General features: G+C 41.8%; 1 pseudogene; it reads left to right on the forward strand.

Moving 5' to 3' along the window:
• LOC111971941 (diacylglycerol kinase eta-like) overlaps positions 1-19,701 on the forward strand; it is a 78,886-nt pseudogene extending 59,185 nt beyond the window's left edge.
• The last annotated feature ends 6,661 nt before the right edge of the window (positions 19,702-26,362 follow it).

Below are 26,362 nucleotides of genomic sequence, written 5' to 3' on the forward strand. Positions count from 1 at the left end.
ACATACATACATACATACATACATACATACATACATACATACACTACCTGTACTCTACTGTAGTCTTTCATCCATTGAGTCTTTTCTCCACTGTCAGTGTCGCTCAGTGAAGATCACGATCCTGGGAGATGAGGGTGTTCCTATCCAAGTGGACGGAGAGGCCTGGGTACAACCTCCTGGAGTCATTAAGATCCAACACAAGAACAGAGCCCAGATGTTGACCAGGGACAGGGTGAGAAAGAGGACCAACAGTCAATAGAGATGATATGGGGAGGGAATCAGAGCTGGATTCAATCCCTGTTGCGGAAGTATCGCGGAATTTGGGGGGTTTGGTTATGTTTTTGGGGGGTTTGGTTATGTTTTTGGGGGGAGATTGAGCCAACATGTACAGCGTTTACCGTGAACGCTATCTCCGCAAACATGGGAAAATTGCCTTTGAATTTAAATCGAGCTATAACGCTGATCTTGTGCAATATGGATTGAATCCTATCTTAAACTGTTACTGTTACTGCCCTGTCTCTGACTCTGTCCCTGTGTCTGTCCCTGTCTTGCTTTGTTTCTGTCTCTGCCTGTCTCTGTCTCTCACTGTTTCTGTCCCTGTCTCTCTCTGTCTTGGTCTGTGTCTCTGTTTCTGTGGATGTTAACTCCTTTCCTTCCTGTGTCCCTCCCTGTGTCCCCTCCCTGTGTCTCCTCCCTGTGTCTCCTCCCTGTGTCTCCTCCCTGTGTCTCCTCCCTGTGCCCCTCCCTGTGTCTCCTACCTGTGTCTCCCTGTGTCCCCTCTTGTGTTTCCTCCCTGTGTCTCCATGTGCAGGCGTTTGAGAACACTCTGAAGTCGTGGGAGGACAAGCTGAAGTATGACAAGCTGCCCCTGCGGTCTCACCTTTACTCCCAGCAGTCTGTGGACCTGGCCACTGAGGAGGAGGTGGCCCTCGTACAGCTGGTTGCCCGCGCTGCAGACGATCTCATCACCAGGTATACACACACACACACACACACACACACACACACACACACACACACACACAACACACACACACACACACACACACACCACACACACACACACACACACACACACACACACACACACACACACACACACACACACACACACACACACACAAACACACACATTTTATCCTTTTAAACTGTTATCTTGAATACATACCTGTAAAAACTCGTCCAGTCAGCAGTCAAACGGTGCCCTTGACCTCTCCCCCTTGTCCAATCACAGGATCTGTGAGGCACCAAGACCAATGGCTTTTAGAGCAGGAGCTGGCTCACGCCGTCAACGCCTCATCACACGCATCAACAAGACACACCCCAAGTTAGCTGAGGTTAGACATCATCAAGAGGATATGAGTAGTGATATGAGTAGTGATATGAGAGTGATGATGAGGAGTGATATGAGGATATATGAGGATGATATGAGGAGTATATGAGAGTGATATGAGGAGAGTAATGTCAGGAGTTATGTCAGGAGTGATGTGTGAGGAGTGATGTCAGGAGTAATGTCAGGAGTCATTGAGGAGTATATCAGGAGTCATGTCAGAAGTTGTGTCAGCAGTAATGTCAGGAGTCATATGAGGAGTGATGTCAAGGATGAAGTTATGTGAGGAGTGATATGAGGAGTGATGTCAGATGTGTCAGGAGTAATGTAGGATATATGAGGAGTATATGAGGATGATATGGAGCATATGAGAGTGATGTCAGGAGTGATATGGGAGTGATGTTGAGGAGTCATATGAGGAGTGATGTGCAGGAGTCATTGAGGAGTGGATGATGAGGAGTCATATGAGGAGTGATGTATGAGAGATATGGAAGTCATATGAGGAGTGAGTCAGAGTGATATGAGGAGTATGTGTGTAGGAGTCATATGAGAGTGATGTCAGGAGTCATTTGAGGAGTGATAAATGTGGTAGTCAATAATGAGAGTGATGTCAGGAGTCATAATGAGGATGTGTAGGAGTCAATTGAGGAGTCAATTTCGAGAAGTGTGGGGTCATAAGGATGTCATGAGTCATTATGATGATGTCAGGAGTATGTGGATGATGTGAAGAGTCATATGAGGGAGATGATGTCAGGAAGTCATTATGAGGATATGTGAGGAGGGATATGGAAGTCATATAGGAGTACTTCAGAAGTATCATGAGGAAGTGATCGTAGGAGTGATATGAGGAAGTGATTCAGGATCATGTCAGGAGTGAGTGTCAGGAATGTCATTATAAGGAGTGAGTGATATGGGAAGTCAATCATGAGAGTGATGTCAGGAGTCATATGATCACTTTAGGCAGTGATGTCAGGAGTCATTTGAGGAGTCTGTGTAGGAGTCGATTGCGGAGCTCATCATGGAGGCGAGGTATGATTGTCAGAGTCATTCTGAGGAGTGGATGTCAGGAAGTAATGTAGATCTTAGGAGTGATGTCAGGAGTCATATGAGAGTGATGTCAGGAGTGATGTGAGGAGTATGTCGAGGAATGTGTATGGGCACAAGGAGTGATGTCAGGAGTCATATTGAGGCAAAAGTGATTCCAGGAGTTGATCTGGAGTGAGTTCCAGGAGTCATAGAGGCGTGATTGAGGAGTGATATGGAGTCATATGAGGAGTGATGTCAGGAGTCATTTGAGGAGTGATGTGAGGAGTGATATGGAAGTCATTGAGGAGTGATGTCAGAGCATTGGGAGTGATGTAGAGTGATTATGGGTTAAGTCCATATGAGAGAGTGATGTCAAGTGAGAGTAGCCAGATTTGTTAGGGAGTCATGTGAGAGTGATATGGGAAGTCATATGAGGAGTATGTCAGGAGTCATTTGAGGAGTGATGTCCATGATGTGGAGTGATGTGAGGAGTCATATGAGGAGTGAGAGAGTTGGAGTATGTGAGGAGTCATATGAGGAGTGATGTGAGGAAGTGAACCTATTTGAGCAGCATCTACGAGTCGACTGTGATGTCTAAGTGACGTGGACCGAGTGAAAATGTGAAACCCCGAGTGAATAAAATTAGGATCATAATGACCGAAGTGAAAAATGTGAAGGATAACTTACTAAAGCTTTTCAACAGCCTCCCCATCCCTCTACTTACTAAGTTCAAACAGCTATTTGAGGCCGTTCGAACCTGTAAAGTGCAGTTATGAATGTCTTAAGCGTAAGAGTGATATGAAGTAAGTCAGATACGTCAGAAACTGCTGTCCGCGTGTGTACCGAGACTGTGTGTCCTAACGTCGCAAGCCCTCCCTGTGCGTGTGTGATTGAGAACCTCGTGCGCTCTCTGACCGCTGAGGAACTGTGTCGTGACGTGGGAACCCTGTCGCTGATGCCGCAGGAACTGTGTGATGTGAGGACTGTGTGTGATTCCAGCTGTGTAATATATATTGTTTGTATTGCCTTGAACACAGAGTATGGCCAGGAACACTGCTATAGAAGTAGCCAGTAATGTGAAGGCTTTACACAACGAGACTGAATCCCTTCTGGTGGGACGAGTATCACTGGTGAGTTACAATCTAGGAGGCTAAGCAACGTCTATGATCAGTTTAGCATTCCAGTATCGTAACAATAACCATTAGGAGGGAAAATCAAGACTGACCTTAGATCAGCGTCTCAGGGCAACCTCATCTTACTTACATTCTCTGTAGAGAATATGTGTTTATCTCCTTCATACCAACTCCTGTGTGTTTGTGTGTACGTGGGTGTGTGTGTGTGTCCATGTGTGTGTCAATGTGTCTGTGCGCGTGCGTGTGTGTGTGTCCATGTGTGTGTCAATGTGTCTGTGCATGCGGGCGCGCGCACGCGCGCGCGCGTGTGTGTGTGTGTGTGTGTGTGTGTGTCTGTCCATCCACAGCAACTGGAACCCTCAGATGAAGAGTCTTTATCCAGTGCTCTGCAGAGTGTGGAGATGGAGCTAGGCAAACTAGTAGATATTCCCTGGTTATACCATATACTGCAGCCTAATGAAGATGAGGTGAGATTACACATASTAGTAGATATTCCCTGTTTAAACCCTATTTAGGGCTCCTGAGTGGCGCAGCGGTCTAAGGCACTGCATCTCAGTGCTAGAGGCGTTTCTACAGACCCTGGTTTGGTTCCAGSCTGTATCACAACCGGCCGTGATTGGAAGTCCCATAGGGCAGCACACAATTGGCCCAGTGTCGTCTGGGTTTGGCCGGTGTAGGCCYTCATTCTAAATAAGAATTTGTTCTTAACTGACTTGCCTAGTTAAATAAAGGTTTAATAAATAAAATGTAAACACCGCAGCCTATTGAAGATGCGTTTAGATAATACACACTAGTATATATTCCCTGGTTATACCATATACTGCAACCTATTGAAGATGAGGTGAGATTACACACACTTCTACACCTGTGTCCCTCTCAGGACCCCTCYTTAGAGTATGGCAAGAGCAACAGTCGTAGCAGCATGTTCAGAATCGTGCCAAAGTTCAAGAAGGAGAAAGCTACCAAGAAGACCAACCCTCAGTCAGGTAAGTCTTTGTCTTTTTTGTCTCTCTCCACAGGCTACAGATATACAGTAAAAGGTCCTATCTAGAACCTGAAAGGGTTATTCGGCTGTCCCCAGAGGATCACTTTTTAAATAGCCCTTTTTGGTTCCAGGTAMAACCCTTTCCACAGAGAGTTCTACATGGAACCCAAAAGGATTCTATCTGGAATCAAGAGGTTTACCCGATTGGGASAGCCGAGGAACCCTTTCTAAGAGTGTACGACACACCACACACACACATACAGAGTTGTATACTTTTAACTTATAGCTAAGATCTTTAAGGTATCTATGTGGCCTACATTCTGTGGTTGTAATGCATTATAACCACCCAGTGTGGTGTCAGGGATTGTCTCTGTGATTTCCGTCTGCCCRGGTCCTCAGTCTGACCCATCCATCCAAGAGCACCCCTCTTCCTTCTGTTCATGGTCTCATCCACCTGTTTACACATACAGCAGTCACAAACCAAGGCCAAAGACAAGGGGAGGGGGCTGGACGCAGGGCCAAAAACCCAGGTGTTGCCCAGAGAAAGAAAATTCCTGTTTTAGAACACCATTTCTCCTTCATGACGACTGATACAACAGAACATTGCCTACATTTGTTTATGAATATTACTACCATTTGAACATGAAAAAAGCTATTGTATTACTGTGTTTATGAATATTACTACCAATTGAACACGAAAAAGCTATTTTTTGACTGTATGTTTATAAATATTACTACCAATTGAACATGAAAAGAAGCCATTTTTATTGTATGCTGTAGCTGCACTCTTCAATCTAGATTAGAATACAGAATGCAGGTCGTCTCAGAAATGACTTTTGGTCATTGTTTTGGGGCGAAATAAGAGCCCATATAATGCATACAAATAGAACGCCAGGGGTTGGCCGGTCTTCTGCTTCAGGACCCCGTCTGATTGGTTGGGAGTGTTAATCCCGCCCACAGTGAGGCAGGGATTGGGTGGGGCGTTCCATCAGGTTGCACAGGCTTCCGCCATCCTTCTCCCTCCTACTTCCTGTACGTCTGTGTTCTGATTGGTGGATAACCTGCATGCCGTCAGCCTCTGTGGAAGGCCATTGGCCACAGCCGTTTCCGACCAACCAACCTCCAACATCTATGCTAACCCCTCCTCTTTTCCGCCAGCCGCTGCCGCCTCTCTTCCCTCTCTCCCTTRCTTTCTTCCTCTACCTCTCCTCCTCTTCRTGTCTTCCCTTCCCTCTATTMGGATTTCCTCTCTCTGATTGTGTGTGTGTGTATACATGAGTGTGTGTGTGRGTGTGGATGTGTGTGTGTGTGGGAGAGAGGGTCTCAGACACTGAGCGAGCACCTTCTTGCTCTGTGTACTGCCTATGTGTGTAGTGGAGAGATGGGGTACAGAGGAGGTAGGAGTCTGGCTGGAGCAGCTCAGTCTGGGAGAGTACAGAGATACCTTCACACGCCATGACATCAGAGGCTCTGAACTGCTACACCTGGAGAGGAGGGACCTGAAGGTATACACACACGCACACACAAACGTAACACACACACACACTAAAACATACACACATACACGTGCACACACCCACACTGTTATTTCATCTATCACCAGATCAACTCTCTTTCTCTCTGTTTCTCTCCATCTCTTTCTCTCTGGTTCTCTCCATCTCTTTCTCTCCATCTCTTTCTCTCTGTTTCTCTCCATCTCTTTCTCTCTGTTTCTCTCCATCTCTTTCTCTCTGTTTCTGTTGGTCGTTAGCTGTCTTCCTGTTTGCTACTCTGTGCTGCACTGCTCTGCTTGGCTTCCTCTGTGTGTGAGAGTGTTGCTTACCTACCGCAGGAGACTGGCTGTAACTCACTAACCCCTCAGTCTTCACTGGTACTATGTGTGAACTGGGAACGGGACAGACCTGGGGAAATGGGGTAGGGTTGAGGGAGGGCTGGCGTAGGGGAGGAGGGGCTAGGGGAGTGGGACTGCTCAGGAAGGTTGGGAGAGGGAGGGTTGGAGCTGGGATTAGGTTGGTACCACAGACCGAGACAAGAAGCTGTTTTAGGTCAGAGCGATATAGAGACGCTGTTCACGGACAGAGCACAACAAATCCCAGTAATACTGGGACTGGACATGCCCTTTGGAGTGCTGTTGAACATGGGTGGCATTTACTTGGACTTATAGGAGAAAGATGTTCAATGTTGACTCCACTCTGAGAAAATACCTCAGCGAGAAACCAGAGGTGTATTAATTAGTCAGATGCCGTTTGCATAACATCTTGTCTGTGACACAACATTTTGCTACTGAAACCGTTTAATGTTTACGCTAAATCAAAGAAAATCGTATTTTATTGGTCGCATACACATATTTAGCAGATGCTATTGTGGGTGTAGCGAAATGCTTGTATTGCTAGTTCCAACAGTGCAGTAATATCTAACAATACACAACAGTAGTCTAAAAAAGTGATCAAAAACTAAACAGACAGGGAAGGACATAGATGAATTTGTCCAATAGAAACTCTCGTTTTTGTTGCAAAATGTTTTCTGTTTGAAATAAACGGTTTTGCAACGGATTCCGACTAATGATACACTCCCCGGGATATCCCACACCTCATTACCCCCATAACCTCCTTACAGATGATGGAGTCATTTAGACTGTTCTATTTCACATTGTTTATCAGAGTTTCATGTGCCAATTATCCTAATGGATCTATAGAAGGTGAAGTGAACGACGGCAAAGCGAGCGGATGACTTTTTTGACAATAGACAATAATAGTTTTGCCCTCATCCTTACGAGCGACTTGCCTAACATACCTTGGACTGTGCCAGTGTTTCTCTGTCTGTGTCCCCTCATTCCAAATCTGTTCCCTCCATTTCTATGACAAAACCACCATTATCTGTCGAAAAAACATAATTGGAAGTAAAAAAAAATATCCTAAACGCTATTACATAATTATAATTGATCCTTTTTAGAAACATGGTAACACTTTATGTAACACTTACAGTTACAATGCATTGTGATGCAGTTATAATGCATTATGATGCATTTATAATGAATTGTAAGACTTGTCATATGCATGTAAGAGGAGCTTATAATGTTTTTTTGCAGCATGGAAGTATTAAGTAAGGGATAAACGCAGACGTTCTGTACATTACCTTGGAAATAATGAACGACGCACCKTTGCAGGGTTCATTTTTCCAAGGTAATGTACAGAACGGCGTCTTTTATCCCGCTGATACCACAGTTGCCAAAGAAAACAATATGAAAGCACACATTTACTGGTGTAAGTACTTTTTTTTGGTTGATATTTAAATCGTTCAATTAGTTCAATATTTATGGACGTGAGCCAGTCATTCATTCTTTATGTTCCGTTGCCATGCTCAGTGGCAACATTCTTATCCCTTGCTTGCTGCTAGCAAGCTAGCCAACTAGCTAATACTACACAGTCATAACATAAACGTTTATTCCGTTGCGTTTGTTTAAACTGTTTATCCTGCTTATACCACAGTTGCCAAAGAAAACAATACTATAAGCACACATTTACCAGTAGAAAAAAAAGTTTTTGTTGATATTTACAACGATCTCTTGCTTGTTAGCTAGTCAGCTAGCTACTGCTAACACCGCCATGACCTCTGCAGCCAGAATAACAGCAAAGTAGCMGTTTTCTATTGACATTCATTAGAACACATCCATAATAATGAGCTGATAATGCCCSATTTTGCCTGGCATAGCTAGAAAAGTTTGCCTTCTCATCAGGACACCCGYCACTGTTCATTACGAGGAGATCACATTGCATATCAAACACTAGGCTAGAAGCTAGCTAAATAGTTTGTTGTTAGCAAACCTGCCAATATGACAACCTAATTTAAAAATACTAGTTGCTTAAAACAGCTGGTCAAACTAGAAACGTGGGAGGATTTGACACCATAGCACCACCTGTGTCATGGCTGCAACAGTAGGGACCAGAGAAATTAATGTTCATCACTCACCACGTTAGGTCATCAGATGCTCAAAAAAAATGTCTCTACAAAAATGAATCAATGCTAGCTAGCTAAGTTTTTTCCTCATTTACAACATATACAATTTAATTTTGTGTGGTTGTTGGTTTAGCTTTCTGTAACGTTGTAGCAAGTACAGTCTGCATTGTGTCTTGAATGCAAGGTGTCCCGATATATTTTCCAACGGTCCCGTCATCTGGTTTAATGTCCATTCTAGWATGCCCTTCTAACCAATCAGAAAAAAGTATTCAACAATGCTGTGGTATAAACATATTATAATACTTATTAGAATACATTATGAGGGCCTCTACACTTCCAAAACAAGTTATAAAGCATACTGTTTGGCTTTAAGTAAAGTGTTATCAAACTATCACACAGAAAATGACCACGGGATCAGAAACACAAACCGTGTCAGCTGCATGCTGTTCAGTCGTGTACTCCACGTTTTAATATTTGCTATGCTAATTGAAGGTAGGTACAGCACAACACAACATGTCTGTTCGCACTGTKTGTTTTGTCATTGACCAGAAGATATTGTTTATACAGTACATGACCTGTAGTTTTTCATTATTTGGAAGGTCTTAGGTGAAGTTGCCTTTAAAACACCCAAATGTCGATGTCCTCACCGCCACGGAAAATCAATTAGCATAATAAAAAAAAATGTACATGCACATTTGTAAATTTAAGCTAGATATATCTGTTTTTGAAATGGATGCGTCTCATTCCACCACACTTCTGCATCTGCGGTGAAAGGTGACAGAGCTAGAGCGCTGTTTGTCAGACCATGAGACATCCCATCTGCGGTGAAAGGTGACAGAGCTAGAGCGCTGTTTGTCAGACCATGAGACATCCCAAAATTCGGTCTTCTCACAAAATCATCTGTAGCGCCTGAATGGTCTAGTCTAGCAGCTATTAGGACCCCTCTATGGAAAGATGATACTCTCACAAGTGGCAGGAGACTCGTCTGAAGTTGGTAAAGCCGATCTGCCAACGAGCATGTACACTACCATTCAAAAGTTTGGGGTCACTTAGAAATGTCCTTGTTTTCCAAGAAAACATACATGAAATTTGTTGCAAAAGGAATAGGAAATATAGGCAAGATGTTGACAAGGTTAATGAAAAAATTATGATTTAAAAAATATATATAATTCTGTCCTTCAAACTTTGCTTTCTTCAAAGAATCCTCCATTTGCAACAATTACAGCCTTGCAGACCTTTGGCATTCTAGTTGTCAATTTCAGGAAATCTGAAGAGATTTCACCCCATGCTTCCTGAAGCACCTCCCACAAGTTGGATTGGCTTGATGGGCACTTCTTATGTACCATATGGTCAAGCTGCTCCCGCAACAGCGCAATAGGGTTGAGATCCGGTGACTGTGCTGGCCACTCCATTATAGACAGAATACCAGCTGACTGCTTCTTCCCTAAATAGTTCTTGCATAGTTTGGAGCTGTGCTTTGGGTCATTATCCTGTTGTAGGAGGACATTGGCTCCAATTAAGCGCCATCCACAGGGCATGGTGTTGCAAAATGGAGTGACAGCCTTCCTTCTTCAAGATCCCCTCAAGACCACCACCAAAAAAATTGATTTTTTGGGGAGTTGTATCATTTGAAATACACAACATACATACCACTTTGAAAATTAATTGTGAAACAAACAAGAAAAAAGACAAAAAAAACTCTAAACTTGAGCTTGCAAAACTTTTCACCCCCTCAAAATCAATACTTTGTAGAGCCACCTTTTGCAGCAATTACAGCTGCAAGTCTCTTGGGGTATGTCTCTATAAGCTTGGCACATCTAGCCARTGGGATCTTTTCCCATTCTTAAAGGCAAAACTGCTCCAGATCCTTCAAGTTGGATGGGTTCTGTTGGTGTACAGCAATCTTTAAGTCATACCACAGATTCTCAATGTGTCTGGGCTTTGATTAGGCCATTCCAAGACATTGAAATGTTTCCCCTTAAACCACTCAAGTGTTAATTTAGCAGTATGCTTAGGGTCATTGTCCTGATGGAAGTTGAACCTTTGTCCCAGTCTCAATTCTCTGGTACACTGAAATATGTTTCCCTCAAGAATGTCCTTGTATTTAGCGCCATCAATCATTCCTTCAATTCTGACCAGTGACCCATTCCCTGCTGATGAAAAACATCCCCACAGCATGATGCTGCCACCACCATGCTTCACTGTGGGGATGGTATTCTCGGGGTGATGAGAGGTGTTGGGTTTGCGCCAGACATAGCGTTTTCCTTGACAGCCAAAAAGCTCAATTTTAGTCTCATCTGACCAGAGTACCTTCTTCCATATATTTGGGGAGTCTCCCACATGCTTTTTGGCGAACACCAAACATGTTTGCTTATTTTTTTCTTTAAGCAATGGCTTTTTGCTGGCCACTCTTCTGTAAAGCCCAGCTCCATGGACTGTACCTCTTAAAGTGGTCCTATGGACAGATACTCCAATCTCCGCTGTGGAGCTTTGCAGCTCCTTCAGGGTTATCTGGGGTGGCAAGTAGCCTGGTGGCATTTCGCTACACAAGCATTTCGCTACACTCGCATTTACATCAGCTAATCATGTGTATGTGACCAATTTTTTTTGATTTGATTTAGTGGTTAGAGGTTGGACTAGTAACCGAAAGGTTGCAAGATCGAATCCCCGAGCTGACATTGTAAAAATCTGTCATTCTACTCCTGAACAAGGCAGTTAACTCAGTGTTCCTAGGCCGTCATTGAAAATAAGAATTTGTTCTTAACTGACTTGCCTAGTTAAATTAAGGTAAAATAAAAAAACAAATAGATATCTTTGGTCTCTTTTTTGCCTCTCTGATAATGCCCTCCTTGCTTGGTCCGTGAGTTTTGGTGGGCGGCCCTCTCTTGGCAGGTTTGCTGTGGTGCCATATTCTTTCCATTTTTTAATAATGGATTTAATTGTGCTCCGTGGGATGTTCAAAGTTTCTGATATTTTTTTATAACCCAACCCTGATCTGTACTTTTCCACAACTCTGTCCCTGACCTGTTTGGAGAACTCCTTGGTCTTCATGGTGCCACTTGCTTGGTGGTGTTGCAGACTCTGTTGCCTTTCAGAACAAGTGTATATGTACTGAGATCATGTGACAGATCATGTGACACTTAGATTGCACACAGGTGGACTTTATGTGACTTCTGAAGGTAATTGGTTGCACCAAATCTTATTTAGGGGCTTCATAGCAAAGGGGGTGAATACATATGCACACACCAATTTTCCACCTTTTATTTTTTCAATTTTTTTTTATCAAGTAATTTTTAAAATGTCACTTCACCAATTTGGATTATTTTCTGTATGTCCATTACACGAAATCCAAATATATATCTATTTATATTACAGGTTGTAATGCAACAAAATAGGAAAAACCCCAAGGGGGATGAATACTTTTGCAAGGCCCTGTATGGGGTTAAATACATGTAAAATATGTATATAACAAATTATCTTTCTTATATCTCTCAGATATGGGAGAGACACTTCAGAACAAACTTCCTTTTGGTATTTTTGGGGGACTATCTGTTGTTCCATGCATTTGTATGAGATATTAGCAGTATGACCCCAACACATTTTTAAGACCCCAAAACATAAATATTTTTGGGATTCTTCAACGTGTCTTAAAATCATTAATGAAATACCTAATGATCCTTGGTATGACCCCCCTCCCCCGGCTTAGACAGGGCGTAAGAGAGCAAAATAAGTGTTGCATTACAGGGTGAGCAAGATGTAAAACAAAATAGTACCAAATAAAAGACAATACAATGTAAAAACCATAAAACAGATATAGCATAGTGATTTAAAAAGGAAGCTATAAAATAAAATGATTTCCATTAAATAAATAAACTATTAGGAGAATCAATGTTCTTAAGATGTTATCTGCTCTCCACAGGATCTGGGGATATCGAAAGTGGGTCATATGAAGAGAATTCTCCAGGGAACTAAGGACCTGGCCAAGACCGCCATGGTTGACCTCTAACCCAGAAGTAGTTGGTGCCAGAGTGGAAGTGCCCTTCCACCACAGAGGAAGAGTTTTGGAGCTCCGCAGGGAGAGCTGAACGCCTGGCATCTTGGGGTGGATGGATGGATTTGATCCTTTGATGGATTTAAGAAAGCTGTTGGTGAGAAATTGTCGAACGGGAATGTTTTAGTGAGGCTGTGTTTGGTGCCAAAATAGAAGATGGCAATCTACAGTTGTTGACAGTTCAAAGAAGGAAGCCATGGTTTTTCAKAAAAAAATGCTAATTTTCTCTAATCATATTTTCATTCATGGCACAATCGGGTATGCAACTGATACTCATTATAAGAGTTGGTGTGGGCGTCTGGCCTCGTAGAAGGCCCAATCCAAGTAGCAACAAGGTGACTTCCATGAGTATGCCCTAACAGTGTGCTGTGAGTGTGTACAGTTCAGCACAGTTACTACAATACCGCGCAGCTTTGTGATTGGCTTACTGGCTCTTTGCCTGGCAGTAGAAGGCTACAGACGCAACGCTACAGTCTGCAATATCCTGCTTTCGCTGTTTACACCAGAGGAGTTAGGCGACATCCCAAATAGCACCKTCTTCCCTATGTAGGGTACTACTTTTAAGTGGTGCACTATGTAGGGAATAGGGTGTGATTACAGACTTGCCCTGGGAGAAGGAGATGCAATGTCACAACCTAAAGCGAGTGAAGGGAGGTCTCTGAAAACAGTGAGACATATGTTGCATGCTATGCTAGCTTGATTTGGGATATCAATTTTGAATTGCAAGATTAGTGTCTTGGTTCTTTTGTGTAAAAAATGACTTTAGTATTATTATGCCATTTGTTACTACTGAAAGCATTATTTTGGTATGAATCAACCTTTTTTGTTAATTATTTTTATTTATGTTTTTGCATGATAATTATCAAATCAAATCAAAGTTTATTTGTCACGTGCGCCGAATACAACAGGTGTAGGTAGACCTTACAGTGAAATGCTTACTTAATTATGTGTTAAGGACCTGTGTCATGTGCCATATTTTATTCATTTTATTGTAAAAAATATGCTTTATTGGTAAGAGAACATCAGAATTTAAGACAAGATATTAGATGAACTATTAGGAGTTATACTTTGTTTTCTGTTGATATGAAAATCAGTACCAAAGTGAATGTCCACTACACTTCCAGACATAAATGTTAACTTTGAAATTAGTGAAAATCACATCAGCATGTTTGGGATGAATATCAGTTACATATAGAGTGTTTGATAAATTGGATTCTAGAATTCTGGGAACTTTCAATAAATTCCCTGGTTTCCCAGAAATCTTGGTTGGAGGAACCACATTTCCTGCTTCTTATTTTCTGAGTCCGGAAATACTCCAACCCGGGATTTCGGGAAAACCACAGAATTTATTTACATTTCCCGGAATTGTGCAACTCTAGCTGTAATCCAACAATTTCATATTTTTACGGGAGGCTTGACAGGGACTTTTCCATGTTGCTATTTGCAAAGTTACATCCTCATATCACTGGATACAATTCACCGCAATCTCTAGCATTTAAACACTCAATATTTCACAGAGTAACACTATGGTAATGGGAATAGGAGTTAAATGTTGATTTAAGTATAAGATTGAGCAGCTGATCGCAACAGGAGAAAGTGCAGATTTAGTTGCTCAGTGTGGCATGTAATGGTAATAGGACACTTTTGTTAGGTTGGTGGCATTACAGGGTATACCTATATATGTGATGCTAAGTATGCATATACGATATATGCACTGAATATATACAATCTAAAGCAGTGTATGCATACACTGTTAGTAGCTTTTGTAGTCAAATGCCTTTGTAGATTACAGCTAACACGTTTTGATGACCATGTCTATTGATTTGTGCCATGAACACCAATTGTGGATTATTGATTTTGTTTAACAGGATAATCTGTCCTGTTTTTGTTTAATTGCTGTTGTATTCTAACGGAGGTGCAATATTATATTGGTTTTGGTAGTCTTTCTGAAGTGATGTTTCGCTGTGGGGAAAACCCCAAGGGTTAACTGACCGACTTTTAAACGAAATAGCGTTTCTTACTAATTTCATTTTCATTCAAAATTCTTCCAACAGCTCACTGGTTTTTAGTCTTGTTCCCCTGTGCTTCCAGGATGATTCTCAAAGCAGGTTGCAGGAAATAATAGACCGTGTTACTGACTATGTGAGACTGTTGAACGGGCAGACCTGACTGTTGTTCTGTGCTTTATGTATCTAAGAACCCTTGTATGTTCATTTACATCAGCTAAATACRTAGCATCAACTGTATGTTTATCATTGATCAGCCAAGTTATATTATCAATGATCCTATATCATCAAGCCTTCTTTTTAATAATTTTTTACCTCAACAAAACTGTTAATATCAGGATTGTGGCTTGCTTCACTTCATAGTCCTCCTGTACCATAATATCTATTAACAAATGGAAATAGGAAGTTATACCATGTTTGCATGATAATTACATTTTGGCTTATTTGGGATTAAGAAAGAAAGTAATCCGTACTAGTTAGTTACCAATTGTGTTCACTTATTTGGAGTAAGCTCCAGAAAGTAGCATGTATCTTTTACTCCATAATTTTGCAGTATATAAAGGACTGTAAAATAAAGCATTACCACCCACCTCTCTTTTGGTGGCCTATCAAGAGAATTCACATTATCAAGAAGCATATAATTGTTGCTTATGCTCACAATCAAGTATAATAAAAAAAAAAAAACATGAAACCCAAAACACGAGGCCTTTTAATCCCCTAAAACATTAACCTCTTTTGGRGAAAGAAGTTAGATTTTAGAATTATGCCAGGAGCATCTAAATCATACCTTAGTAAATGGTCTAGACAAAAAATAAATGGGTTTTYTTGCAAGTATGATTGTTATGAAGAAACAAAACATAGCCCCAAGCTAGCTAGGTTCCTAATCAAAGACATGAATGAAACATTCTGAACATTCAATCTTTTTTGAAATTCTAAGTATGCAAGCCACAGTTCTTGATCATCATMTATGTGTCTTGTTGTCTTTAGAGCCCCGTTTCCACTGGCACTTAACATTAGGGCCCAGGRGGGTCCAAATTCGAGCTGGCTCAAATGGAATTCTTAAATTCGAGCTGGGTCGAGGGAAACCCGGGCCTGAGCAGCCAAGTTTCACAACTGGTTAGAATTCGAGCTGGTGACGCCGTTACTATGCAACCACCAAGCTTATCAACGTTAGCTAGCTAGTCTGGGTTTGTTACTGTWAGCTAGCACATGGACAAGCAGTATTGCAGATATCAGACATGACACAAATTACCACCATAGCTGGATCCTTATTTCATTTTTGCACTACACAATAAACTTTTATGAGAACAGTCAGCCCTCGAATGCTAGCTACCTAACGTTAGCTGGCAAATCAGAGTTGAACAAGCTAGCTAGCTAATGTGAGCTAGCAGGAATRTAAGCTGACCAGGTCATATTGAAAATTAGCTAGATACATAATATCAAACCTATCATCTGGTTTGCTTGGTTAGCTAGCTAGCTAATAACCAATGCCATGGCAAGCAAAGTAGGAATTAAGCCTGTTAGCTAGCTAGCTTACGTCAGCAAGCTAAATACATYGATCTGAGTCTAGCTGGCACTGGCAGGAGTATGGGGTAACGTTAGTTACATCATGGTGAGGGTGAATTACATTCTTTAAAATCTTGCTAGCTAGCTAGCAATATTAGCGAAGCCAGCTCCAGTCACATATTGGCTACCTAGCAACATTAGCGAAGCCAGCTCCAGTCACATATTGGCTACCTAGCAACATTAGCGAAGCCAGCTCCAGTCACATATTGGCTACCTAGCAACATGACATAATTTCATATTTCTTGGCCAGCCCAACCTGGGTTGACTTTAAAGTGCCAATMGAAACAATGCTTAAGTGGCTTAGGTATGGACTGGTTTCACAGACATAGACAGATGGATTTTAAGTTCTAGCTGTTGTTCTCAGAGTGGTTTAACCTTGGAATATGTAGTTCTGTATTTATATTAAAACCACATGTTCAGTAGTCTGAATTCAAGAGCAATCTATATAGTTTATGTCTGCACAGCTGCAGGAACTAGGAGTGCTGGGGGTGCTGCAGCACCGTGTGAAAAATCCAAAGTAAAAATAAAAAATATATATATTGTAACGACCCTGGGTTTATAAGCACGGAAATCGACTCTGCCGCTRGGGCTAGAAGGTCGAGGCTCCCTGCTGTTTCATTACAATATGTATATRTTTTTCACAAAGTAGTGCACTAGGCCCTTAGTACTCCTGTATTAGTGGACCGATCTAGCCGTCTGTAACACGGCCCAACATTTATTTTGCAGCATCGCCGCAGCACCCCCACCCCCAAACTACTTCRTGCGGCTATGTACTGTGTGTCTGTGTTTCAAGCTATGTGTGATTTAATCTGAGCTGAGGTTCCTCACGGCAGGTCACACTCACGGCTTCAGTTCCCAGGCTGTATGTGTGTGTTGTCTATCTCTGTGTGTCTGTCTGAAGGGTGTCTGTCTGTCTCTGTGTGTCTGTCTGTCTGTCTGAAGGGTGTCTGCCTGGTTCTGTATGAGTGTGCTGTCTGTCTGCCTGGTTCTGTATGAGTGTGCTGTCTGTCTCTGTGTGTCTGTCTGAAGGGTGTCTGTCTGCCTCTGTATGAGTGTGTTGGACCCCAGACTACATGCTTAGAGAGAGAGAGCTTGAGTTCTCCAATTTAGGTAGAGGTTTCCCATGGGTACAGATCTTAGCTCAGCTTACCTCCCCCAATCCTAACCATAACCATTAGGAGGGGAAAATGCTAAWCTYATCTTAGATCAGCATCCATGGGCAACATCATCCATCACCACGTTTTCCAATGGTATGTATATATAATGCTGCAAACTGCCTGGTTTTCATAAACCAACCAAACCCTATGTGAGGACTCTTAAGATGGGGTAACCCGATAGTCTTTAACATGGTTAATAACATGGTGGAAGAGAAGTGAGATTCATTTGTTTACATTGTTTACAATGGCACAGTTTTACTTGCTAAGGATAAAAATATATAAACTCAGCAAAAAAAGAAACGTCCTCTCACTGTCAACTGCGTTTATTTTCAGCAAACTTAACATGTGTAAATATTTGTATGAACATAACAAAATTCCACAACTGAGACATAAACTGAACAAGTTCCACAGACATGTGACTAACAGAAATAGAATAATGTGTCCCTGAACAAAGGGGGGGTCAAAATCAAAAGTAACAGTCAGTAGCTGGTGTGGCCACCAGCTGCATTAAGTACTGCAGTGCATCTCCTCCTCATGGACTGCACCAGATTTGCCAGTTCTTGCTGTGAGATGTTACCCCACTCTTCCAACAAGGCCCCTGCAAGTTCCCGGACATTTCTGGGGAGAATGGCACTAGCCCTCACCCTCCGATCCAASAGGTCCCAGACGTGCTCAATGGGATTGAGATCCGAGCTCTTCGCTGGCCATGGCAGAACACTGACATTCCTGTCTTGCAGGAAATCCCGCACAGAACGAGCAGTATGGCAGCATGACCCTCATGCTGGAGGGTCATGTCAGGATGAGCCTGCAGGAAGGGTACCACATGAGGGAGGAGGATGTCTTCCCTGTAACGCACAGCATTGAGATTGCCTGCAATGACAACAAGCTCAGTCCATTGATGCTGTGACACACGCCCCGGACCATGACGGACTCTCCACCTCTAAATCGATCCCGCTCCAGAGTACAGGCTTCGGTGTAATGCTCATTCCTTCGACGTTAAACTCAAATCCGACCATCACCCCATGTGAGACAAAACAGCGACTTGTCTGTGAAGAGCACTCTGTGCCAGTCCTGTCTGGTCCAGCGATGGTGGGTTTGTGCCCATAGGCGACGTTGTTGCCGGTGATGTCTGGTGAGGACCWGCCTTACAACAGGCCTACAAGCCCTCAGTCCAGCCTCTCTCAGCCTATTGCGGACAGTCTGAGCACTGATGGAGGGATTGTGCGTTTCTGGTGTAACTCGGGCAGTTGTTGTTGCCATCCTGTACCTGTCCCGCAGGTTTGATTTTRGGATGTACCGATCCTGTGCTGGTGTTGTTACACGTGGTCTGCCACTGCGAGGACGATCAGCTCTCCGCCCTGTCTCCCTGTAGCGCTGTCTTAGGCGTCTCACAGTACGGACATTGCAATTTATTTCCCTGGCCACATCTGCAGTCCTCATGCCTCCTTGCAGCATGCCTAAGGCACGTTCTTGCAGATGAGCAGGGACCCTGGGCATACCTTGGACTGTGCCAGTGTTTCTCTGTCTGTGTCCCCTCATTCCAAATCTGTCCCCTCCATTTATATGACAAAACCACCATTATATGTCGAAGAAACATAATTGGAAGTTAAAAAAAATATCCTAAATGCTATTACATAATTGTAATTGATCCTTTTAAGAAACATTGTAACACTTTATGTAACACTTACAGTTACAATGCATTGCACATGCATCAGAGTCAGTAGAAAGACCTCTTTAGTGTCCTAAGTTTTCATAACTGTGACCTTAATTGCCTACCGTCTGTAAGCTGTTAGTGTCTTAACGACCGTTCCACAGGTGCATGTTCATTAATTATTTATGGTTCATTGAACAAGCATGGGAAACAGTCTTTAAATCCTTTACAATGAAGATATGTGAAGTTATTGGATTTTTACGAATTATCTTTGAAAGACAGGGTCCTGAAAAAGGGACATTTCTTTTTTTGCTGAGTTTATGTAAACAAAACGTGCATATTTATTGCCTAAGGTTAAACAACATGATGATGTAACTGTGTTTTCATCTTTGGAATATAATGTTACAGTTTATCACTTGTGTTACTATCTGGATGRTTTTGGTAAAGTAGTTGGTCATTTTTATGACTACCAAGCAGTGGAGTCTGGTSGGAGAAGCTATAGGAGGACGGGCTCATTGTAGTGTCTGTAATGGAATGAAAGGAACAGAATCAAACTTGGTTTACATATGTTTGATGTGTTTAATTCCATTCCAGCCATTACAATGTGCCTGTCCTCCTATAGATCCTCCCACCAGCCTCCACTGCCACCAAGTGACTGTTTTTTGTGCTTTTTTTATGGTTACAATGCATGGTTAACTATTTATTACAATATAGAAGTCGCTGAGATGTGTATTTTTGTATTCAGATTAAATAAATGGTTCAAATTTGTTGTACATTGTTAGGTGCCTTAAAAACAAGGCTATCTTCCTTCTTCAATAAAAACGAGTGCATTAACAATATGTCATGATATTTATTTTTCTATAAAAACAAGTGCGTACACAATGTGTCATGATATTTATTTTTATATAAAAACGAGTGCGTACACAATATGTCATGATATTTATTTTTCTATAAAAACGAGTGCGTACCCAAATAATGTCATGGATATTTATTTTTCTATAAAAAACGAGTGCGTACACAATATGTCATGATATTTATTTTTCTATAAAAACGAGTGCGTACACAATGTGTCATGATATTTTATTTTCTATAAAACGAGTGCGTACACAATGTGTCATGATATTTATTTTTTCATAAAAATGAGTGCGTACCCAATATGTCATGATATTTATTTTTCTATAAAATGAGTGCGTACACAATATGTTATGATATTTATTTTTCTATAAAAACGAGTGCATACACAATATGTCATGATATTTATTTTTCTATAAAAACGATTGCATACACAATATGTCATGATATTTATTTTTCTATAAAAATGAGTGCATACACAATATGTCATGATATTTATTTTTCTATAAAAATGAGTGCATACACAATATGTCATGATATTTCTTTTTATAAAAACGATGCGTACACAATATGTCATGATATTTCTTTTCTATAAAAACGAGTGCGTACACAATATGTCATGATATTTATGTTTCTATAAAAACGAGTGCGTACACAATATGTCATGATATTTATGTTTCTATAAAAACGAGTGCGTACCAATATGTCATGATATTTATTTTTCTATAAAATGAGTGCGTACACAATATGTCATGATATTTCTTCCTCTGGATTAACTGCATTACCTTCAGATATTGTTTGTTGGTGATATTGTTTGAACTCATTGTAATGTACGAAAGCATGATGTAGAGAGGACAACCCATAGGCAGTACATGTTCTGTGGAAACATGTTCTTGTTTTTACAAATTAATTACTATCTGTTCCTGTATTGTAGTCCGGCATACAATCCTGTCTAGTCAGAACTATACACAGATTTACAGTATGTTAAAAACAAAATCAGGTGTGTTCAGTGGGAGTAAGGTTTTTTATTGTTGTCATGGGCAGAGATAAAATGTTGCTGTTAAGAGCTAATATCCTGCTAATCTACACATTTTGACATGATGTGTCAATATAAGATCCCATGTGATAATGTTTTTGGATCACTGAAGGTCTCACTGTAAGCTAGCCTGGTCCCAGGTCCGTTTGCCATTGCCATGTTTGCCATAACAATGACCATAGTAGTTGGCAAGACAACACAAACAGATCACACGCGCACACGCGCAAGCAAGCACGCGCACCTACACACACACACATTCTTGCAAATGTAGGCTAATTCCCACAGAAACAATTTCATTTTCTGCTTTCAAGTCTCAAAATATTTTCTACATACCATGTCATATGACTGACCTTACCAAACTGTAGCTGGCTCCTCAATCTCCTTATCCTTTGTGCTTATAAAATGGGATCTCACCTATCTAACCATATCTGTCATGTCTATTGGAATGAAGACCTCATGGGCTGGAAACCCCCATTCTGTCCAAGCTCCTAAATCTCTCAGCGATGGGCCCCACGTCCTGAGCCTAGCTGCAGCAGAGGTGCATATGAACTCCACCAGGACCAACTCTGCTCTCACCACTGAGTACGGTGTAGTGATGCTTAGTGTTCCCAACCAACTGGGGCTACCCCTCACCATAGTTGCTAGCCGGGATGGGTACCTTCTGACCATAGTGGCTAGCCGGGATGGGTACCTTCTGACCATAGTGGCTAGCAGGGACGGCTACCTTCTGACCATAGTGGCTAGCAGAGATGGCTACCTTCTGACATAGTGGCTAGCAGAGATGGCTACCTTCTGATCATAGTGGCTAGCAGAGACGGCTACCTTCTGATCATAGTGGCTAGCCGGGATGGGTACCTTCTGACCATAGTGCTAGCAGGGACGGCTACCTTCTGACCATAGTGGCTAGCAGGGATGGCTACCTTCTCACCTCGCTGCTCTGGAAAACCACCAGGATGCCAAGTAAATGTGTGTGTGTGTGTGTGTGTGTGTGTGTGTGTGTGTGTGTGTGTGTCTGTGTGTGTCTGGTGTGTGTGTGTGTGTGGTGTGTGTGCGTGCGTGCGTGCGTGCGTGCGTGCGTGCGTGCGTGCGTGCGTGCGTGCATGAGGCACCTAATCTTCATGGTGCCTTTTCATTACACTAGCACAGCTGTTGAATTATAACATGAGGTCGCCATCTAGTGCCTCATTTGAACAACTACACACAGTGACAGTGTGGAGACCAATGATGTGTATAAACCTTGGATGACTGACGGGGGTGCTGTATGGAAGCCACCTTGCAGCCATCTTGACACTCCTCCTCCATTGTAACAKATATTTTGGAAGCTATGGAAATGCACTTATAAATGTTTACATTCCTTTTTTTATTATCTTACAGAAACCTTAACACAGACTTTCAAATCAAATCAAATCAAAGTGTATTTGTCACGTGCTCTGAATACAACAGGTATTCACCTTACAGTGAAATGCTTACTTACAGGCTCTAACCAATAGTGCAAAAAAGGTATTAGGTGAACAATAGGTAGGTAATGAAATAAAACAGCAGTAAAAAGACAGGCTATATACAGTAGCTAGGCTACATACAGACACCAGTTAGTCAGGCTGATTGAGGTAATATGTACATGTAGATATGGTTAAAGTGACTATGCATATATGATAAACAGATAGTAGCAGTAGTGTAAAAGAGGGGTTGGCGGGTGGTGGGTGGCGGGTGGCGGGACACAATGRAGATAGCCCYGTTAGCCAATGTGCCYGAGTACTGGTTGGTCGGGCCAATTGAGGTAGTATGTACATGAATGTATAGTTAAAGTGACTATGCATATATGARAAACAGAGAGTAGCAGCAGCGTAAAAAAAGGGGTTGGGGGGGGCACACAATGCAAAGAGTCCGGGTAGCCATTTGATTACCTGTTCAGGAATCTTATGGTTTGGGTGTAAAAACTGTTGAGAAGCCTTTTTGTCTTAGACTTGGCACTCCGGTACCACTTGCCATGCGGTAGTAGAGAGAACAGTCTATGACTCGGGTGGCTGGGGTCTTTGACAATTGTTAGGGCCTTCCTCTGACACCTTCCTGGTATAGAGGTCCTGGATGGCAGGCAGCTTAGCCCCAGTGATGTACTGGGCCGTACGCATTACCCTGTGTAGTGCCTAGCGGTCAAAGGCTGAGCAATTGACGTACCAGGCAGTGATGCAACCAGTCAGGATGCTCTTGATGTTGCAGCTTTATATTGTATTATATGAAAAAAACATTCAAAAAATATTTAAACCGTTCAAAAGTTTGGGGTCACTTAGAAATGTCCTTGTTTTTGAAAGAAAAGCACATTTTTGTCAATTGAAATAACATCACATTGATCAGAAATACAGTGTAGACATGGTTAATGTTGTAATTTTTTATGGAATATCTACATAGCCGCACAGAGGCCCATTATCAGCAACCATCTCTCCTGTGTTCCAATGGCACTGTAACGGTTGTCGTTGGTGGAAGGAGAAGAGGACCAAAGTGCAGCATGGTACGTATTCATAATAATTTAATAAAGAATGAATACTGAACAAAAACAACAAACCGACAAACGAACAGTTCTGTAAGGTGCAAATAAAACACTAAACAGAAAATAACTACCCACAACCCATAGTGGAAAACAGGCTACCTAAGTATGATTCTCAATCAGAGACAACGATCGACGCCTGCTCTGATGAGAACCATACTAGGCCAAACACATATAAATATAACGACTAGAACAAAACATAGAAAACAACATAGAATGCCCACCCCAACTCACGCCCTGACCAAACTAAAACAAAGACATAAAAAAGGAACTAAGGTCAGAACGGACAGGCACGTTGTGTTAGCGAATCCAAATTTATCATTTTAAAAGGCTAATTGATCATTAGAAAACCCTTTTGCACCTATGTTAGCACAATGAAAACTTGTTTATGTGATTAAAGAAGCAATAAAACTGGCCTTCTTTAGACTAGTTGAGTATCTGGAGATCAGCATTTGTGGGTTCGATTACAGGCTCAAAATGGCCAGAAACAATAAACTTTCTTCTGAAATTCGCCAGTCTATTCTTGTTCTGAGAAATGAAGGCTATTCCATGCGAGAAATTGCCAAGAAACTGAAAATCCCGTACAATACTGTGTACTACTCCCTCACAGAACAGCACAAACTGGCTCTAAACAGAATACAAAGGGAGTGAGAGACCCCGGTGCACAACTGAGCAAGAGGACAAGTACATCTAGCTTGAGAAACAGACGCCTCACAAGTCGTCAACGGCAACTTCATTAAATAGTAGCCGCAAAACACCAGTCTCAATGTCAACAGTAAAGAGGCGACTCCGGGATGCTGGCCATCTAGGCAGAGTTCCTCTGTCCAGTGTCGGTGTTCTTTTGCCCATTTTAATCTTTCATTTTCATTGGCATGTCTGAGATATGGCTTTTCTTTGCAACTCTGCCTAGAAGGCCAGCATCCCGGAGTTGCCTCTTCACTGTTGACGTTGAGACTGGTGTTTGCGGGTACTATTTAATGAAGCTGCCAGTTGAGGACTTTTGAGGCGTCTGTGTGACCCCAAACTTTTGAACGGTAGTGTAAAAATTAACATATTTTCCTTAATGTATTTTTTTTTACAAAGTCCTAATGTTACTTGCCCACAACAACAACAAAAATACTTAAATACACGCAATTTTTTCCTTCGCATGTAATTGAATACTGTAGAATTCCATTCATTCCTATGGGTGCTCCTTCAGGGGAGTGCCAATATGGCCAACCGGTGGATTCAAAGCCTCTCAATGGCCAATACATGGCATCAGCAATCCAGGGTTTATTACATTATTTGTGGGGACCAAGTCAAGCAACAAGCCAATGAGAAAGTTTCATCCTGCCTTTTTCCTTCAGCTTTCTTGCATTATTCTCAGCTGTGACCATGTTGCTTTTGTCCATAAACCAAGGCAACATCTGGCGATAACTGGCAAAACATCTGGTAGTATGTTGATCTCTTATCGTCTGCTTTTATCCATTTTATATCCATTTTAACCATTGTTACACATTATTATCCATTGTTGCCCATGAGTATCCATTATTGTCCATTGTTATCCATAATTACCCATATATACCATATTATCCATTATTACCCATTATTATCTGTTAATATCCATTATTACCCATTATTACCCGTTATTATTCCGTTATTATCCATTATTACCCATTATTATTCAATTATACCATTATTAATCATTATTATCCATTATTACCCATGATTATCCATTTTTACCCATTACTACCCATTATTCAACAACACAGCTCAGTCAGTAGGAAGCTCTCTCATCCATGTATATGCAGATGATACAGTCTTATACTCAGCTGGCCCCTCCCGGATTTTGTCGATTTCGCGTGTTATATACTTTGTGCACTTTAAACACTACAACAAAGTTTCTTTTGTGTCCAACACGCTTTCCCTGCCCTTAACCTGTTCTGAACCCCTCCAAAAACAAAGGTCATGTTTCCCAGGGTTTGTATACAAGGAAAGAATGTCCTCTCTCATCCCCCCACAGGTGTGGATGTGCAACCTCCCCTCGAGGGTTAGGAAGCGTTGGAGGTTTAGTTAACCTTCATACAACGATACTTCAACAAGAGAACATATGTCCACGGGAGAGAGCTGTGACAAAGGCTTAATACTCAAGGTGGTCAGTTTGTGATTGGCACTGCGCGCGGATTGCTTAAAAAACATGCCTACGAGGTACAAAAAAAACTTTTTTTTTTTTTAAAGGGAAGTTTGTAGGTCCTTCTTCAGCACAACATATCAAAAGTGCACCTCTTCAGCCGAAGGTTAAATCTAGACTTCGTTCCTCTATCTAATCGCCTCCTCTGTCCAACCCCAGCTGCCAAACTAACCCATGATTTCAGATGACCAATCTACCCATTTGCTTAGAGGGATACGCGAGACGTAATTTATAGATTGGCATGTTTTTTTAAGGAGCAGCGATCACCGGGTTTAGCGTAATGTGGTAAAATCCTAAGAGTTGGCTAACGGCCGTCAAGAACAACACCTAATAGAAATAGATATACCTTTGATGTTGAAGGATGGTAACACTCGGCGTTACCTGGTGCGTAGTGACTCAGCGGATAGTGCTCCATCGAGCACCGGTCGGCTAAGTTAAACAAATAAACATAATTTACTGTTTATCTTGTTTTTTTTTTTTTTTTTTTTTTTACACATCTACTCGGCCTTTCACATTATAATTGCCAACCAAATAATGCTCCGTTATAGGACACATCACCTTTAGGACCACCATCTTTGCACTCTATACTAATCTGTAAAAACTGTCATATCTGTATTATCATCGCCAAAGACCCACGGTTGATGTATTTATAAAACACCCTCTTAGGCGCATCTCCCCCTTTCTTGACGATACCTACTGCAGCCCTCATCCCAAGTTCCCACATACAACCAACCCGTTCTGCCAGTCACAATCTTCGGTTAAAGGCCCCCCAAACAGCTACACACAATCCCGTGGTCCTCTGTGTCTTTTCAAGTTCTGCAAAAAACACTCAAAGACGGCGGACAGTTTCGTATCTCAATCCACATTCATTGTCAAACGCCTCAATCATTGACGACTCTT

The sequence above is a fragment of the Salvelinus sp. IW2-2015 genome, linkage group LG2 (assembly GCF_002910315.2).
Source record: "Salvelinus sp. IW2-2015 linkage group LG2, ASM291031v2, whole genome shotgun sequence".
In the NCBI taxonomy this organism is placed as follows: Eukaryota; Metazoa; Chordata; class Actinopteri; order Salmoniformes; family Salmonidae; genus Salvelinus; species Salvelinus sp. IW2-2015.